This window comes from Microcebus murinus, chromosome 21 (assembly GCF_040939455.1).
Source record: "Microcebus murinus isolate Inina chromosome 21, M.murinus_Inina_mat1.0, whole genome shotgun sequence".
NCBI lineage: Eukaryota > Metazoa > Chordata > Mammalia > Primates > Cheirogaleidae > Microcebus > Microcebus murinus.
Window position 1 is genome coordinate 31119817 of NC_134124.1, and position 18558 is coordinate 31138374.

The 18558-nt window shown below is 43.6% G+C and overlaps 1 protein-coding gene across 12 annotated transcripts in view; it reads left to right on the plus strand.

Annotated features, from left to right (window-relative positions):
* Positions 1-18558, plus strand: part of TENM2 (teneurin transmembrane protein 2) — a 1195335-nt gene that overhangs the window by 947801 nt on the left and 228976 nt on the right. The gene's annotated exons all lie outside the window — the stretch shown is intronic.

Here is an 18558-nt window from a genome sequence, read left to right on the forward strand (position 1 = left end):
TTCTCCTTCGTGTTTCTAAATGACATTTATCAGAAGGGAAATTAAGCATCCTCGTCGCAGTCCTCTCTCGGAGATGAGCTGAGAACTGTCATTCCTGCACAGCCATCCCTCACTCCCAGAGTAGCCTCAGTCTTGTCCTTGCTCGGCTTTTTTTGAACCCGGGCCTGCGCTCCGAAATGCGTGCAATACTGGCTAGCTCCAGCCACTAACCGCATAGAAGAACAGTGGTCGGTGCGCCTGAGAACATCTTGGCTCGAGGGAAAGACAGAGCAGCCAGCTTAGTTTCAGAGCTGGCGGGACAGAAGCAGGATTGAGAGGCTGGACTCTGTACAGAATCAGATCGCGCAGGTGCAGTTGACCTTGCCCACGTCCCTTCTCTTGCTTCTATCCTCTCGGCCCCAGCTCCCATCTCTCCACGTGCGACTGGGTCCGGATCAGGTGCACCCCTGCTGGTGGCTGTGCTTCAGGTGACTCAGTGTGTGACTTGGGGTAGAAGGTTGGTGAAGTCGCCGGAGTTTCTGTCTTCCCACGCCAGGGTGCTGGGTTGCGTCCATGGGGTGCAGCTATGTAACTGTGGAGGCTGCAGACACCGAGTGCTCAGGGCGGGGTGTCACATGCAGATGAGCGTCGCAGGCTGGACACAAAGCCTGCACGCAGCTCCTGGCCCCGAACAAGGGCCCCGACGCTGCTGCTCTGTCAGCTGAGCTTGCCAAAGGCAGATCTCCTGGCCCAGGCCCAGGCCACGGTGATGTTTGTGACAGTTTATTTGAAACACTTGACGGCTCTGGCTCGGTTTCAGGGCAGCGATCGTGGACCCACCCAGTGTGGCGACGCCACGTTGCAAAGGAAACCTGCAAAACAGCAGCTAAAAGAGGCCAACTCTGAAACAGTTCCCAACATGTGTGCAAAAACTCCTCCCATTTAAGAGAAAAGAAAAGGCAACCCTGACCATGTCGGCCTGGCCCTTGGCCCCCAACATAAGCCCTCTCTTCTCCCGGCATGGGGGCTCGCACGCTTCCCTGCCACCTGCTGGGCCAGCACGTCCTGCGCCGTTCTACCTAAGCCTTCCTGTGCCCTAGGAGCATGAGCGTTTACTCCCAGAGACCCGGGACCCTGCCCAGGGTAGACCAGTAGGAGCCAACAACTGATCTGAATTTTTCACACTCATCCGGAATACAACTATGCTTGTCTTAATGTGGAAAAATAAGCATTTATATTCCTTGCCAGTTGCATTCCTCAGGAATGCCCTCCCAAAACGAGAACATTGACACTCCAGGGGAAGGCGCCACCTTGTTTAATCTAGGGTTTTGCAATATTCTTTGTGTGCTAAACCCCAGCTCTGTATAGCAACTGTGGTCTGAGACCCGAATACCCCTAATTTCAAGTCATATCTGCTTCTCTCTTACCCCTTGATGAAAGATGGGGTAATAGATTGGCTTGAGCAAGGGGGGAGGATGTCTGTTGTCCCCGTCAGTCACTTGAGTAGAATCTTTCGCGTTGTCAGAGGGAGCTCTGGGAGCTTCCCCAGGTAGCTGTTCAGGGGCTTGGTGGAAGCAGATCGAATGTGCCTTCGGGTCTTTGCACGATTTGGCTTTGTGTCAGAAACTTCAAAAAGGTTCCGTGCGCTCACTTCTCAGGCTTAATGCTCTGTGGGGCCAGCGGGCACCACGGGGAGTGCAGACAGAGAAATCGAGGCACTGCCTGCCTCTGTCAATAACATCCCCACCGCGCCTCCTACTCACTTGAAGGAAAGAGATGGATGGCTACTGTCTGATTTACTGGGCTTGATAGTTAAAATATAATAGCTTTCTGTAAGGGCGATCGTATAAATGGGAAACTGTATAGTGAGAGTTTAATGTTTTAATCGGGTGCATAACTGGTAAGTGATGGATTAGGAAATATATTTATTTTCCATCTGGAGGCTACTGGACACGGTGGGCCTGGGCATCTCAGGATGGTTTATTAGTTTATAATCCATCATTTTCTATTATGTATGCTTTAGGTAAGATTATGCTTTGACCCTGGAGTATCGAAGAATGGTTTATGACTCAAAATGAGTGAGGTAATGGGCCAATTTAGCCGGCAGCGATGGTGGTGAGCGTAGAGCTACAGGGCTGCTCTCAGAAGTGACCAGAGGTCCGCAGACACGGTGAGGGGTCAGGGTCCTGAGTGCCCGTCTGGGCCAGGGCAGAGTCGTTTGCCTTCTGGGGTCTGAGTTGCCCAAGTTCAAGGTTGGGGGCAGGGTGGTTATTTACGTGCAGAAACTCTGAAGTACGGTGAGGATTAATTAATGTGTATAAATCACTTTGAAGATGAAAAGCAGTATATTATTAATTACAAAGCTGCAGGGGCATAAACAGTGCATTGCAAACACAGAGGAAAGGGATCGTGACTACCTAGAAAACAAGCCATTAGGGAAGGGCAGGAAGGCAATGTAGAAACCAAGGCCCAGCTGTTGAAGAGATTCATGCTTTTAAGACCTGAGTCCATTCTGGTTCACACGTGACTCCGAGTTCCACTACAACATGACAGGTCCTGAAATCGAAGCATCAGCCCCAGACGTTTGTGGACAGGCAGTAGGTTCAGGCCTGCCAGGCACTGTGACAAATAAGTCAAATTATCTTCCGTGCATGTTCAAACCCGCAGAGAGAAGACTTTCCAGAAATGAGCCATTTGGAATAGTGCAGCCCCTGACATGCTCTTCCACAGATCCAGGCCTGTGGGTGGAAGTGAGGGCGGAATGCCAGCCCTCTACCAACCCAGCCAGCCCTCTACCAACCCAGGGAAGGTGCCCCCAGTCCCTACTTGCACAGCTGGGGTCAGAGAACCTTTAGGAGATGCTCTTCCATCACATCTTCTCTGTGCCAGATCCTCCCAGTGTACAGACATGCTGGAATAAATTACTCTGATAACCTGCATAAACCACCAGGGGACCACTTCATGTGTCACCCAGCCCCTCCCTGGCCTAAACGGGAATCAGTATGGAGGGAACACTGGTTTAGGAGAATTTGGCTATGAAACGAAGGAGAGTTTCCATCTCAGAAGTGTCTCTCTTCCTCGGGCAGCTCAAATACTTCCATTGTCTGCAATGCTAGAAGTCCCTCTGTAGCCCTAAGCTTCTGAATCACGTCACCAACATAGATTTTCTCACCTGTTTTATGCCAAATGTACATGTGTTTTTATCTTCATAGTGTAGATAACCATAACTAGTTAGACCCTTCTACCTGCTTAGAACTAGAAGCATTTCCTTTAAAAGCACTTTTATATAATTATTCAATTTGAATTCTATCCCGAGCCACCAACTTATGCTCTAGCAAAAAATAAATTGGCATATTAAGACCATTGGACAAACATCAATGCTGAGGCCCAGAGAGTCTAAAGTCACCTGGCTAAACACTGGCAGGTCAAGACCAGGCTTTTGGTCTCCTGATGCCTATAAAGGTCTTTCCCTAGACCCCTCCCTAAATTAGCTAAATTAGCAGTTAGCTAATTTCTCAGATACTGTTTGAAATTTAAATGATCCCTTTGGTAGCATTAACTCCCCTTATCTGGGTCCATCCTCATTAGCAGGGGTGAGCAGTCGGTTCCTCTCTTTCCTAAATCATCTTCAGCACAGCAGATAGAAACCATGCCTCCTCCTCGATCTCCCAACCTATCCTCATATTTCTGCTTTCCCAACTATCTTCTGCAAACTTTTTCTGCAAACAGCCAGATAGTAAATATTTTGCGTTCGTGTTCCACAGAGTTACAACCACTCAACTCTGCTGTTGTAACTCAAAAGCAGCCATAGATGTAAACAAACAGGCATAACTGCGTGCCCATAAAACTTTAATTATGGACGCTGGAATTCAACGTTTATGTAATTTTCAAGTGTCATGAAATATTATTTTTCTTTTGATTTTTTTTTCAACCATTTAAAATGTAGACCCATTCCTTAAGGCATGCATCATAATGAAAGAGGCGGCAGACTAGATTTGGTCGACAGGCCATAGTTTGTCAACGCCTGTTTGACTGTATTGCTGCTCATTTCCCAAGAATACCTTTCAGGGTGTTTCCATCTTTATGAGAAAAATTGGTTTCCAACTGGCTAAGAGTCCAACCATATGTCCACTGTCGATGAAGCATGCGAACGACATTTCCTGATACTGCGATCCCATTTCATAATGAGTAATTCCATCTGACCTTCTGGCCCAAACCGAAAAGTAGACAGAGAAAGCCACTTTCCTCTTTAGTTAAAAACTTTCTATAGCATAAATTTTCCCATCTTAATAGCATAGCTTTCAACTAGATGGCTTGAAACAGTGCTCCAACCCATGGCTAGGGTGGAATTGCCTAGTCATTTTTCCTACTACCCACTTGTCCTTAATCTTGGGTCATCCCAGGTTCCTCTGCAAAAGCATTGACTGTTTGTAAAAGTTACTCTGCAGCTGACGCCTTCTTTGTTGAGATTCTTCCAGCTGAATGTAACAGCGCTGGGTCAGGGAGTGACGTCATTGCTTTCTTGTCCTGGGTTAACACTGGACTAGATCTAGTTTCCTTAAAAGGCAAAGAAGTTCTTGCAGGGCTGCCCCATGTCAAGGAAGAAAGATGCTTCTGATGTGTGACTTTGTTGTTTAAATCTGGATAATCCCGGAAAGTCTAAGATGAGAGTCAACACAACTGTTCGGCGTGACACAGGACTCAAGACTGTCACCCCTGAGTGAAAAACAACACGTAACGTACACCGAGCTTTTGTCAAAGACTCTTCCCGTGGTTGGGAGGGAAGGAGGTAGAGAGAAAGATAAGAGCATTTATGTCATCCTAAATTAGTTCTTAGCTCTTCAGATCTCTGCCAAACTAAAATACATATATATATATTAGAAAGTCACCTTGTCTTTTTTCACTGCAGTAATTCCTGCCAAATATGAAATACTATGTTTTAAGCAAGCTGCTCAGCGCTCTATCTTCTGCCACTCTGACTTTGATCTGGAAAGAACGCGGGCCATCAACATGTCAGGATGTTAAAAGTGTGGTAATTTGGGGTGCTTTCAGTTTCTTTTGAAAACAATGAGAGATTATTTTCTATGGAAACTAAAAGCCTACCATGTGTTTAAAGTTGCTACACTTGAAAATTGATATGTTGAGACTCATTCTGATGAATCCTGCGTTCTCGGCTGCTATTTTGTGTATTCTCATCTCACTGAACGGAGCAGGTTTGGGGAAAACATAAAGAAAATGACAGAAAATGACGGGAACGGTACACTTGCCTGGCATCCTTTGTGAAGGTGCAGTCTAGGGACAATGCCGGTCCTCGCATTGAGACTCACTGCTCGCTGGCTGTCGGCAGAGGAGGGAGCCCTCGCCCTCCCGTGTGCATTTCAGATTGGGTATTTCCCTCCCAGATCTAAAGGGCAAAATGCTAATGATCACATCTGGACAGTCCAGCAAATAACATTTCTGCTCATTTCCCCGGGCCCAGATGGTCAAACTGAGAAAAGAGGGCCGCCCACACACAAGTCAGGGGACCTGGTTACATTATCTGTGCTGATGTTAGGAACGGGACTTTTTATCTAATAGATACGCTGGTGTGCTTTTACCCTGGTAATAAAGCCCCACTGGTGAGTCTTTGGCAGCGGGACTGCCGTTGCTTAACCGTACACCTGATTTTAGGGGCCCTGTCAATTTATGGAAAGGAAATTAAATCATTCATTAGCTAGGTCCCCATCACCTGGCAGCCATGTGCCAATGTTTGCATCTCATGTTTCACACTCAGAAAAGAGGAAATCCTCTGCTTCAGAAAAGGATATGGCCTCTTTTAAAACATATTTGTGCAACCTTGGGGGACTTCGAAATGGTTCAGGGTGGTCGGCAGCTGTGCTGAGAAGTCTTCGCTTCTCCCACCCCCCTCCCTGAAATACCTGCCACAAGTCAGGAGGGTCAGCCAACTCCGGGCTCTCACACCTCATAGGCAAACACTGGGGATGAGACCAAGGGGCGATTTTGAGTCCTGACTTTGTAGAACATCTTAATACAGAACCAGAGACGAGTGAGTAGGTGCTACAAGCCTAACTCCCTGTGCACCTTAAGAACCACAAGGAAGTGATAGGGGCGTTTGTCTGCTAGCCAGGACTTAGGGCGTCCACAGAATATGTGTTGAATAAATCAATGTAGAGTGTTTGCCAACTGCTCTTCCTGAACCACCATTCAATTTGTCCTGGACCTCCTCTCTGTAGAATGCTCTCTGGAGCAGTCATCAGACCAGAAGCCGGAACAGGATGCTGTACCATCATCGTTGCTCTCTCCACACTCCCTGCTTACTTGACTGTCCCCCTTAGGGGGCTGCCTGAGTCAACAGACCCTCTAGCTGCCACCGAAAGCGTTTAAAATTCCCTCTTTTCTAGGTCTTTCATTTGTTCATTTATTTGTGCTAAGGATTTCATGATTTAGGATTCTTGGCAAAGCTTCTAACATGCTGTAAATAAGTTTTATTTCATTCTGCATTTTATCTGTAGCACAATTGCAGAAGCTCTTACCTTGCCTTGGTGGTTAGACAAGAAGCAGCTTGATGTAATATTAATAGAAAGCACATGCTTGAACTTTGGTGTCAGAGAGCCCTGGGCTTGAATTCTAACCTGTATACCTAAAAGCCGTGTGACTGCGAGATTTGCTACTTAATCTCTCTGTACCTTAGTTTCCTCATCCTAAAAATGGGAATAATTCCTACTTTGTAAAGATTGTTCAAGTGTTCATTGAAATAGTAGATGCGTATAACTCTTCTTCAAATCCAGTGTGATGTCAATTATGACAAGTGCCATTATCGTACATCCCTATGGGGAGAAGGCATCTATTAAACAGTGACATGATTTCTTAGCACTTATAATTTTCATTTTATGTATTTGGAAAGAGGTAGACACAGACCACCTGAACTGATGGAACAACCATGAGAAAAGACAGGTTCATAGTGACAAAGTTCATATAAGACAGCTATAAGGTAAATTCTGATTTCAGACTTGTAAAATATAGAAAACAATTCGCACCCGCTACAGGCTTACTGCTCACTGGCGGTGGCCGTCTCTGGGCTGGTGTCCACATGTCTCTCCAACTGCTGGGGAGCCCACCAGCAGTCCAAGATGCAAGGGAGGGGGAAGTTAACTGAGTGGATTAATAAAATGTGGCATATGTATACCATGGGGTACTATTCAGCTTTAAGAAACAATTGTGATCTAGCACCTCTTGTATATTCCTGGATAGAGCTGGAACCCATTCTACTAAGTGAAGTATCTCAAGAATGGAAAAACAAGCACCACATGTGCTCACCAGCAAATTGGTATTAACGGATCAACATCTAAGTGGATATATAGGAATAACATTTATCAGGTGTTGGGCAGGTGGGAGGGGGAAGGTGGGGAAAGGTATATACAAACATAATGAGTGAGATGTGCAACGTTTGGGGGATGGTCACGCTTGAAGCTCTGACTCAAAGGGGGCATGGGCAATATATGTAACCTTAACACTTGTACCCCCATAATATGCTGAAATAAGAAAAAAAGGAAATTATAGTATAACAAAATATGGAAAATGTAGACAAAAATCAGAAAAAATACTCCAAACAAGATGACAAAAGAAAGATCCTAGATTTATTATGAGAATCACTATACATTGTTTAAATGCCTATAGCAAATAGCTATTAATAATGAAAATGATAATAATATTAAATATCACTTCTTGAAAAAGAAATTTGTCTTAGAATGAGTGGAATATGGTAGTACCTGGAACAAAATAGAAGCTCGACTAAATGGAGCTCAACTAAATCAACTAAATGTGATTATTATCTTAGCTACCACACTCCTAAGCCAGGTCCAATGAGAAAAGTAAACAGGTTCTGAGACTATCATATCCCCAGAATAGTGACTAGTGCTACCTAGCACCTCATAGGCAATCAATTGATATTTGTTGAATTTAATGAATGCTGATCAGGGTTACGTTGGAGTTGGACCATTTGTTGAAGATATTTTCCAAATCACCAGAATCCTGGTCCTCCCTACTTTCCCCTCATCCCTTCATGCAAAGGGAAGAGTCTGATTCCCCGATATTGTGATTGCCTCTGTTCCCAAATTGCATTTCCAAGTTAGAGAGCATTTAGGCAAAGGGATGGTTAGGAGGGCTGGGTACGCACCACATTTCAGCCCCCTGGCAGGAATCTGCGATTCCCTGAAATCGAGAGAACTGGCTGCGTGAGACTGGGAAGTGTATGTGACTGGCACGCAGCCACCCTTTGGCACTCAGATTACAAAAGTGTAGCAGAATTTAGTTGGAGTTCAAGGTGAAGAAGCAAATAATGGCATAAATCTGAAAGTCTGTTGGCTGTTTCTCTGTAAATGAGGATGTGCTAAGAAATGAAAGCAATCACTACAAGGCACCAAGTAGAGAAAAGAGCTATTATATGGTGAATTAGGTCTGTGTACACAAGCCGTACAGAATCTTTTGTGCTCCGAAATGCCTTGCTTAGCTGCGTAGCCTCATAGGACAGAAACTTGACCCAAAGCAAACTTTCTCTTAAGGTCACCTTAAAGCAGACTTCTTTGTGTCCTCCATTGAAAATTCCTTTATAGAAAATTCATAATTTGATTGTTCCGAATAGACACCAAGAATTTTTGTCTGAGCCCTTTTCTTATCAAGCAAGTCATTTATTAAATTGATGTTTTATAATAAGATCCTCTGTATTCAGAGAACAAATAGTCCATCAACTGTATTAACACATTTAATGTTACCATAAAAAAAGACAACAATGCATTGCATGTTCTGCTAATTTCGCTTTTTATATTCTCAACCTTCTGGCCTTAATAGGTAAATATCACAATGTATCAGAAAATATACCAGCACTAAGCTACATGTCGGTAAGAAAAGAGTTTTGCTGAAGAAAATATTGTCCTCCCTTCTTGGAAAGAGAAAAAAATGTGTAAGAAACATAGTATGTATCATCTTTCAAAGGCATTTTTCCCCCTAAAAACCAAAGCTATGGATGAGAAGGGAGGAGAAGCTTTGCCTCCAACCTTTGCATTTCTTTCATCATGATTTTCTTCGCAGCTGTTAGGGAAGGCCCTTCCCTTGGGACGGGTTTTCAGTTGAGTTAGGTCATTTGTGGGAAGATTTGTGCAAACATGTTCGGCACTCCCTAGGGACTCTGATCTTTATAGAAGAAGGGCATATTACTTTGCTTTTGCCTTTGCAGTCATGATGCAATTTTCTCAGTTTGCTTACTTATATTACACCATGAGCATTTTAAAGTCACATTAATGAAGTTTAGATTAGACTTGCCTGTGTACCGCAGGGAAAGGTAAGTGGCAGTATGTCAAATGCATTCTGTTCTTCAGGCCATGATCAACAAGATGACATCTTTCAAGGAAGTTCTGTGTGCCTTTCAATTAGATGCATTTTCAAAACAGCTTTTAAAATTGCCTTATGCCCCAAATTTTACAAACATAGACTTCTGGGGAATTAGCTAAATGTTGTATGTTTAAGCTTTCTTTAAATAACAAGATTTGTAGACTTCCTGAATCTTGAGAGAATTATGGGTTAAGACTCTTTCTTCCCATGAAAAAACTTCTTGTTAACTCTGCATATTAATTTTGTGCTATTAATTTTATTGTAATTGATTTAAAATTTATTAAGTTTTCATGTTTAGCTTTATGTATATTAATTTTATGCTTTCCCACTGGGCAAGAAATTTCACTTTGGCAAGTGATTGGCCGGTCACTTCATGTTCTGGAATCTGCTGCCCAATCTCAGAATTCAGGACGCTTTTATTGAAATTTTTTCCTGGTCCTAGAGTCTAATAAGCAACCACATAAAATAGTACAGTTAATAGGAAAGTTTAAAGAGCCTGGAGTAATTTATGTTTTGCATAAACAACTCATGCCGTGGTGTTAATCAGACACACACAGCCATGACCTGAGTTTTGTTTTTCCCAGGACCATTAGGGAACAGAAGCTTTTATACTAAAATGTTTTTTATTAACTCATTGGTTTGAATCAATGGTCAATCATCATCAGTTTTGTTCCCTAGAAATGTGAAGTGGTTTAACCACCGTATAATAAGAAATTGAAGATGTTTGTGTCTATTTTTATCCAGTCTGTTTTTATCAAATGAAGACATATTCTACCAAATTTAAAAACTGTAAAGGTTTTAAGAAAAAACAAATAAGCTGGCCTACAATTAGCTTACACTTCTTGGGACCACAGTAGTGAAAAAGTCAAGAGCCTAAGAAAGAAGAATTAATACCAGAAAGAGTGGGATGAAATTAAGATAAGAAGTAAGAAAAAGACATAAGACATGGTGAATAGAGTAATTAGAAACATTAACTAGCAACACAAACTATGACATGCGGTACATCAATCAGGATAAAACATGGAAAAATTAAAAGACAAATGTATGGAGGGGAAATGCCAGCCAGCATATACCAAATTATACATAATCTTCTGTACAATTTCTTGAACCAGTAAGTCCAAGTCCAATCTAGGTAATAAGATGAAAAACAATTGTTGAGAATTGCTTGGAGGTGCTGTTTTACTGCCTCATCTTATATCATTAAACTTTTGGTTCCTTCATGAAGTACTTAGGTAAACAACGGTGGACAGCTCAACATTTATCCAAATAAACCAGAAAGCTACCACAATAAAGGAAATTGAGTTTATAGACACAGCAGACTCTTGCCTAATAGATGAGAGTAATGTGTCTAATGTTGAACATCAATCTATATTTCAAATATAGTATAAAGGAGGGCCTCAAAAAATAACTTATCCTACAAAATCATTTTGTACTAGAAGTGGTTTATCTTCTGTTGAGCCTAATTGATATCCATGTGATTCTGCTATAATCCTTACTATTGAAAATGATGTAAGAGATGGAAAGAAGGAATGCAGCCATTGGTTCCCAAGACAGCACTGAAAGTTGAGAGTTCCAAATCACCTTTGTCCTCAAAGGCATTGTCATTGGAATGACCCTTGATGCCACAGAGCAAGTAGATTTGTTGTTTAATCAAGCGAGGGCATTCTTGAAGGTCTTCTTGTCAATCCTGATCAAAAAGCTGCATGACAGAGGAGAATTATTTTATACCAGATCCTTTTCCTGCCTTATTTTGCTTGTCTTCATGGTGTGGAGAAAGGTCCAGTAGAGATATTTGAGGTTGCCCGACAATTTTAGCTCCCAATCAAATTCTATGGATTTATGAACTGCCACCACTCAGGGAAGTCTCCTAATTGCCAGTGGGGCAGGTCCTGGTCTATAACAGGACACAGATATGTGCAGGTCAAGGCTACTGGTGAGGATGGGAGAGTGGGGTGGTGAAAGGGGAGGGAAAGGACAGAAGGGCTGTGTGCAAACGGTGCACCCCTCACCCCCACTATTCCCACAGTCCCTGCTTCAGATGTTCTGGTCAGAAATATCTTTGAATCTGTGCACAGTTTAATGAGCTATTTTGACAGGTGGATGTGGTTCGGCTTTGAGAAAACCAACTTCCAGTCCTGCTTCCAAAGGGTTCATCTTTCCCAATATTTATTTCCATTCGCACCGATATGGACGCACTGTTTCCTTTTCTTCCTCTTCCCTACACTATACGTTCCACCTTTAAATATCCTTGGGCGAAGTCCAGATTTATCCTGCTCTGTCAAGTTTAATTTTTTAAAAGCAATATACATAATGCGAAATGACAATACAGTTAATTTCATTTTAGGCTTTTTAAAAATATACCAGTCTGCCCATCTGCGGCTTTTTCCAGACTCTCGTCTTGGCGCCCTCGCCCCCAACTCCTCCTGCAGTTCTTCCAGGGCAAGGTCGTTGGGGTGAAGGTGCTGTCTCAGGTCTCGTGGACTTGGCCCCGTCTGGGAGGAAATGTCTCTATTTCTCCTTTGCGGAAGTGAATGCTGATTGCATAGTGTTTTAATCTTCTTTTCAAAACTGACAAAAATTCAGCCTTTTGGAAAGGTCATCTGACCTGGCAGTGATATCCGTGTTGTACGGAAGCACCGATGGCTTGTTTTAATGTCAGAGGCAAACTGGAGAGTGGACCCGGCGAAATGATCTGTGACTCAATTAATCTTGAAGGAAGAAAAAGAATTGTCTGTCGTGTTTGTATGACTAAGGGATTTATTAAACGAGCTGTGTACCCCACCCAGTGAGAAGACTGTCAAAACATGGGGGGAAAAAAAAATTACAGAGATTACACGAAAGCCAAGCCTGACTTCTTGAAATTGCACGTCTGAATACCCTTGCTAATTTTGCCCACGCCCTTTGAAATACTTTCTTCGATACACACTGCTGCCTCACCCTATCCCAAAACTTCACTGTGCGTTTTTCACAACATCACAAAACAAAACAACAAAACCAAAGAACTGGCTGATTGAGGAGACACCCAGAGTGGACCGGAGTGGTTCTTGGCTTGTCGTCATGCCCTGCCAAAATCACTTCCCAGGAAGGTTCTACAAGAGGGGTTTTGTTGGAAGAGCCGGTCTAGAATCTCTCTTGGAGGAGATGGTGAGGGACACTCCCAACATGAAAAGTAACCAGGTGTGAATCACAGAATCATGGAAGGAATTCTTTGTAGCACACACATAAATGCTGTCAAATTTTGGCCGACTTTTCATCCATGTGAATAGGCCAAGTGGGGTGCAGACCTTAATGAAGGGGAATATTTTCTGTGCAGTGGGAAAAATAAATACCATAAGAAAAGCAAGTGTGCAAAAGAGAGGGAAAAAATATGAGAAAACATATTCCTTTGAGTAACTGTAGTACTGCAGTCCCCAATCCCCAGGCCATGGACCAGTACTGGTCTGTGGCTTGTTAGGAACTGGGTCGCACAGCAGGAGGTGAGCATCGGCAGGTGGGTGAGCTTCATCTGTATTTACAGCCGCTCCCCATCATCGTTTCTCCCCTCCCCCCGCCATCTTGTCTTCCATGAAATTGGTGCATGGTGCCAAAAAGGTCAGGGACCACTGGTGTGGGGTATATGGTATATATGGGTAGCTAGAGAGAATTATAGTTTCCTCTGGCTTCTCTAGGACAAGAAAGAACCACATGCCCACCGCTGGCCTCGTGAATACACAGAAGTTCAAGCTTCCTGATCAGTTCAGAAAATCCTCTGACTTAGATTAAACCAGTTCTTATTTTTCCACCAGATGATGAGGCTAAAATGTCAGCCCACCTGTTTGCAGCCCCATCCTGGCATTTTAAGAGACTCTACCCATTTATCTTCGTAGTCCAAAGGAAAGAGCATGACGTCACAGGGAGAGAGAGAGCTGATGGCCCCGGAAAGATGACCCTAATGCTGAACGGGGAGACTTAACATCCCTCCCCTGAACCACGTGATGGTGGAAGAGCCCTGTGTGGTTCTAGCATGCCCGTGTCGCCGTGTGCCCTGACGGAAGGTTTTCCGCATGTGCGTGAAGATTCTCCCCGTAGAAAAGAATTCTGATTTGGGGCTTTCATGCCTTTGAACGCGTATCAAGAATAACACTGACATGCTTTCACCGTAGCCTTGGAATCCTAAAATAAATAATAGAAAAATTGTGATTTAAAATATAATTCCAAACACTAACTGGGCCCTGCTGCCTAGATGAGTAATAAGCTTCAATAAACGTGTGACAGGCACAAGGCTCTTCAGTATGAAGAGTAGTGAGGCCTCAGAAATAGAAATAGGTTTTTCATTACATGAGGGATTATGTTCAGCCCGACTGTGGAGCCCGTCCTGGGAGCCGCAGCTGCCTCTTCCGCCTGCGGCCGTATTAACCAGTAATAGTAAAACAGTGACGCGCTGCCCCACACAGTGATTTGTTTTAGGGAAGAGAGAAAGGTCACTTTCTCCCTCTTAAGTCAGGATTACCATTGTTTACTGCACGTTTTTCCTTAAACTTCGATTTCGTCTGTGCTAATGAGCTGCAATTTGAGCTGAGTTCCACCTGGGTGCCTGCTGCAATCTGCCAGCAACCCCGGGTGGAGACATCAGGAGGGCTTGGGCTGTTGCATTTTCACTCGCCAATGCTCCCCAACACACACAAGTATGGATTTATTTATTTATTTATTTTTTGAAGATCGTACAAAGTTTTATTGTTTAGTTTCCAGCAAACTCAGCGATCCCCCTGAGCTTTTCCCAATTCAGGAAGTCACAGATCAGTCCACATGCCCCAGGCCTCCCTTTTCTCAGGACTGAGCTGTCTAGTGGAGAAATGAAAGTGAGCCCCGTGCTAGGAAACCTGCCTCTTGGTGACCAAGGAGACAATGGGGTCTTCAAAGTTGAGTTTCTGTAGTGATTTCAGAAAGGTTTGGGGGCTCGGTATAGAAGGGCACCCGTCATGAGAAGGGGTGATTGTCCATTTGGGATAGGTTGTCTTTTCCACACTTTAACCCAGAATGCCCTTCTGGACCCAAAGAATGGCTCGCTGAAACTATATACTTCTAGAATGGTTGTTCACCCAGATTCAAAGGCCTGATTTGTAGTCTTAACAGAGATGGGATGTTCAGGTAAAGGCCAGCTGGCTATTGGAGTAGTCCAATGAACAGAACCTGGATTTGGTTTAGGAAGCTAAGTTCAAATCTCAACCCCTTCAGACTGAGCGCTTTGGGGAAGGTCAATGAAATTCCCTAAGCCCCAAATTTCTTAACGATAAGAAATGATTGATAATAGTTATAATGATAATGATACCTTTGTCATAGTCATTCCATGTAAATTTAAAGTAGGTACTGATTCTTTTATTATTGTTGTTGTTCTTTGTGCATTCATTCAAGAGAAAACACACACAGATGCCCAAGTGCAATCTCCAGTTTTGGAATTCAGAGAAGGGAGAAACTCCCAAGGCCCAGAGTGGTTGATGATAGTTGGGTGGAAGAAGTTCAAGGCTGAAGTGGGGAGTCCTGGGGAGATGGGTAGACATTGAACTAGGAATGGGGCGAGCAAGCATTCCAGACAGAGCCGGGAAGGTGAGAGAGGAGGCCTGAATTAATAGGGTGTGGTGAGCAAAGGATGCCTGCTAACAGCAGAGAAAAATAGTAGAGGGGGCTAGAGCAAGACCGGATGACAGATGACCTTGAAATCTGGCAGGAGGTTTGATTTGATTAATTTGGCAACAGGGAGGTGCTTTAAGCTCATAAGCGGGAGTGTAATAGGATAAAATTATGACATGATATCATGTCAATTACCTAGTAGGTGCCCCATAAATATTTATTTGTTAATTGATTGAGGATTCAGGTGGATTGAGAAATGGGACAGGAGACAGGGAGACTCCTTGAAAGGCTGTGGCCGTCATGGGTGGGCGTGTATTGGTGACGTTCAGATGAGAGGGGGAGAAACAGAACTTCAGAGTGGGTCCAAGAGAGGTTTCTTCCAAATGAGAAAAGACAAGATTCATGGTAGAATTTACATTATGTTGACTGTAACAATGAAGAAGTCGAAGTATCTCAAAATGGCCTTAAGGTTTCTGTATTGTCAGAATGGGGGAACTGAAAAATTAAAAATTAACCCACCATCTTTAAATCACTACTCGATTTTCTAAAACATGGCTGGCCAAAACATCTTTTTATGAGTGTGTAATTTTACCAAGGCTGGCTAGAAGCCATTCTTTTTTTAATGCACTCAGTAAATCTCTGTGCGGTTTCTTTATTATGAGAGGGCCCTTTGATCCAATAAAACCCATCAAGACCCCTTCGGAGGCATTCACTTTGGATTCTGTATGAAAGTCTGTAGAGAGAAAGGAGAGCAGAATTGGGTTAAAACTAAACTCTAAAAGGCTAACAAAACTCCTCCATAACAGAGGTGCTTATATGCAGTGAAAATTTTGTGAAGCAAGAAGAGGCATCAGGATGTACATGAAACCTCAGCACACCCATTTATGAAAAGAAAACCACACTCCAAGACTTGAAGGCACCTGCCTTTGCAAAGGTAGAATGTGGTCCTGGGAGTCCGTACCCCGTTGCCCCTTTTGATTTGGGGCGGTGAAGCTTACAGATGAAAAATCTTAAAAGAAGAAACTTGCCTTTTGATCAGCTGGTTAGAGGCAGGTTTGAAATTATGATAAATCTGCTACAGGCTCACAGTATGAGCAGGTTTAAACTCTAATGCATCTGCCTGTTTATCTGCAGATGAGGCTGACTCACGGTACCAGGCTGAAGGGTGAGATGGATGAAGTTGGTTATGGGTTTATGGATCCGGGCAGAAAGGGCTAGGTGTCAGGAACGAGCCTTGCCCTCCTCCCCCCACCCTCTCTCTGCACCTCGCTGACGTTTCGATTTATTTTCTATGTTTTAACATTTGACTGAAGTGCATGAAATACCCTCCCGGATGCTAGGTGCCCAAAGTAAAGCGTCAGACAGCATGCTTACCTGGAGAATTTGAGAATTAGCTTCCAAATTAAGCAAGGTGATGTAGGCCCCAAAGGCACTTTGGTTCATGCTGTCTGGATTGACCGTGTAGATGATCCTAAATTTAGCAGATCATTAGGTCCCGTACTTTCTGTTTACCTTCATCCTTCCTCTCATCTTTTCGAGTCTCCTTTCTCTTGCAGAAGAGCAGAAGCTAAGGCTTGGCCACGAAGCCAGACATCCCATTTCTGGGCAGTTTTTGACCCTATGCCATGATGCTTGTCTTTATGGAGTCCTAAATCAGTAACCACTTCCATCCAAGCTCAGTTGGGTTAAGACCAAGGTCAGACCCTGGCCTTCTCCACTTCACCCCATGAGAGAGGCAATACCGTGGCGTTGTGCACACCCACCCACGAGGCCTGCAACCTCACCAAGCCGCCATGAGAGAGAAGTTACTGGAGCTGGATGCCATGTCTTGTGTGAGAATTAATGGTGGCGTGCTTTCCCAAGTCCAGAGCTCAATCATAAATAACGGAGAGTTATTTTCAGTGGCATTCAAACTTAGTCAACTTATCAGCCGGGCTAAAATAATCACAGGATAGCTCTGGTGGTATTGTCTAGTCATGGTCTTATAGCTGACTACACTCTGCAGGGCTCTTTAAAATATAAAAGAAACCTGCTCTTGGGAATGCAAAGATTGCATGAGAGTCGTAAGACATCCAGGAGAAGTTTCAAGTGGAGTTTGGAGTAAAGTGAACAGGCTCTTAGCCATGAGTAAAATTGTAAGAGAACGACTTTCGCTGTTCTTGCAAACCAACTTGTCATCTCTCAAGTGTATAATGAAATAATGTGTATGAATATTTTCATGCAGAACAGTCTCTCCCTCAAGTTTTGCCCTCTTCAGCGCTCTATCGTATATACACTAGAGTCTTTTAGAACAGCGTTTTGCAATCTCAAGACCAAGGGCTCCCAGAAAGAATCTGCAAGAAGCATAGATGAGTAGTAGCAACTCTCCCTAAGACCACATTTTTGTAAGTAAGTGACGATGAAGGATAAAGATACATGTTCACGGGGAAGAACTCTTTGGAAATTATTGGAAATAGTAGAGAATGAGAGAAAAATGCAGACACTCCTGTTCTGCAGCCACGCCAATGTGCAGATTTTTTTTCTAGTCTCTGTGAGCGAGACGAGCAAGGGCTTGGCAAACGCTGTCCGTGTAAGAGGCACGAACGCCCCTCCGCATATTCAATTTGGGGGCGTTATTAAAAACCGGAATGAGGCTCCTTTGCAGGCTCTACTTCCTTTTCATAACTGCTCTCGCAGTGATCCTTTCGGCTGTAATAGCGCTTTGTGTGAAAAGGATGGATGAGAATCCGCTAGGTCTTTTTACAGAATATCAAACATTTTGCCCATTAAGCTGACTTGATTTGAAGAGGTCCTTGGCACAGATTGATGAAATAGTCCAAATATTATCACTCCTTTTTCTGCAGTCCGGATAGAGTAATAACCGGTTCGCCTCAGCCTTTGCTCATTAACGAGGTGGCCAGAGCGCGAAGATGTGCGAAGTTATTTCTGTTCCTCTCTTGCTATTTTGCACGTTATGCAGAGTTCCAGGGCATTGGGGACCACTTGCAGGTTGTCCCCAGTGAGATCCTCTTTGAACATCAGGACTCTATTACCCTGTGATCACAGGGCACCCCACACCACCCCTGGGGACATTTGGCAGTGTCTGGAGATGTTTTGGGTTGTCACAACTTGGGCGATGCTACTGGTGTTTATAACATCTTACAAGGCATAGGACAGCCCCTTACAACAAAGAATTATCTGCCCCAAAATGTCAGTAGTGCCAAGGTTGAAAAATCCTGCTCTAATTGATTTATAATCACATCTTTGAATGTATTTTTTTTTCTCCTTTACTGCCAGAACTAAAATAAGTGCTCAGACCTGTGTATGGTGCTTATCTTTGGCTCTGTGTCTCTTATTCCATACTTTTTAAATTCATGGTTCTCAACCCCCTTCATAGAAACAAGCTGTGAAGTTAAGTTCCAAGAAGATATTTGATTGGACTGGTCAACCCTGTGCTTCAAAAACAGGGTTTGGCTGAAGAGGTGCAATGAAAAGTAACTCCAAATTGTAGATCCTCCTTAAATCATCATTGCTGGTTTTCTCTCCACGAAAAGGACAATAAGGTCAACCACTTATTAGAGACCTACTATGTGCAGAAATTTCATA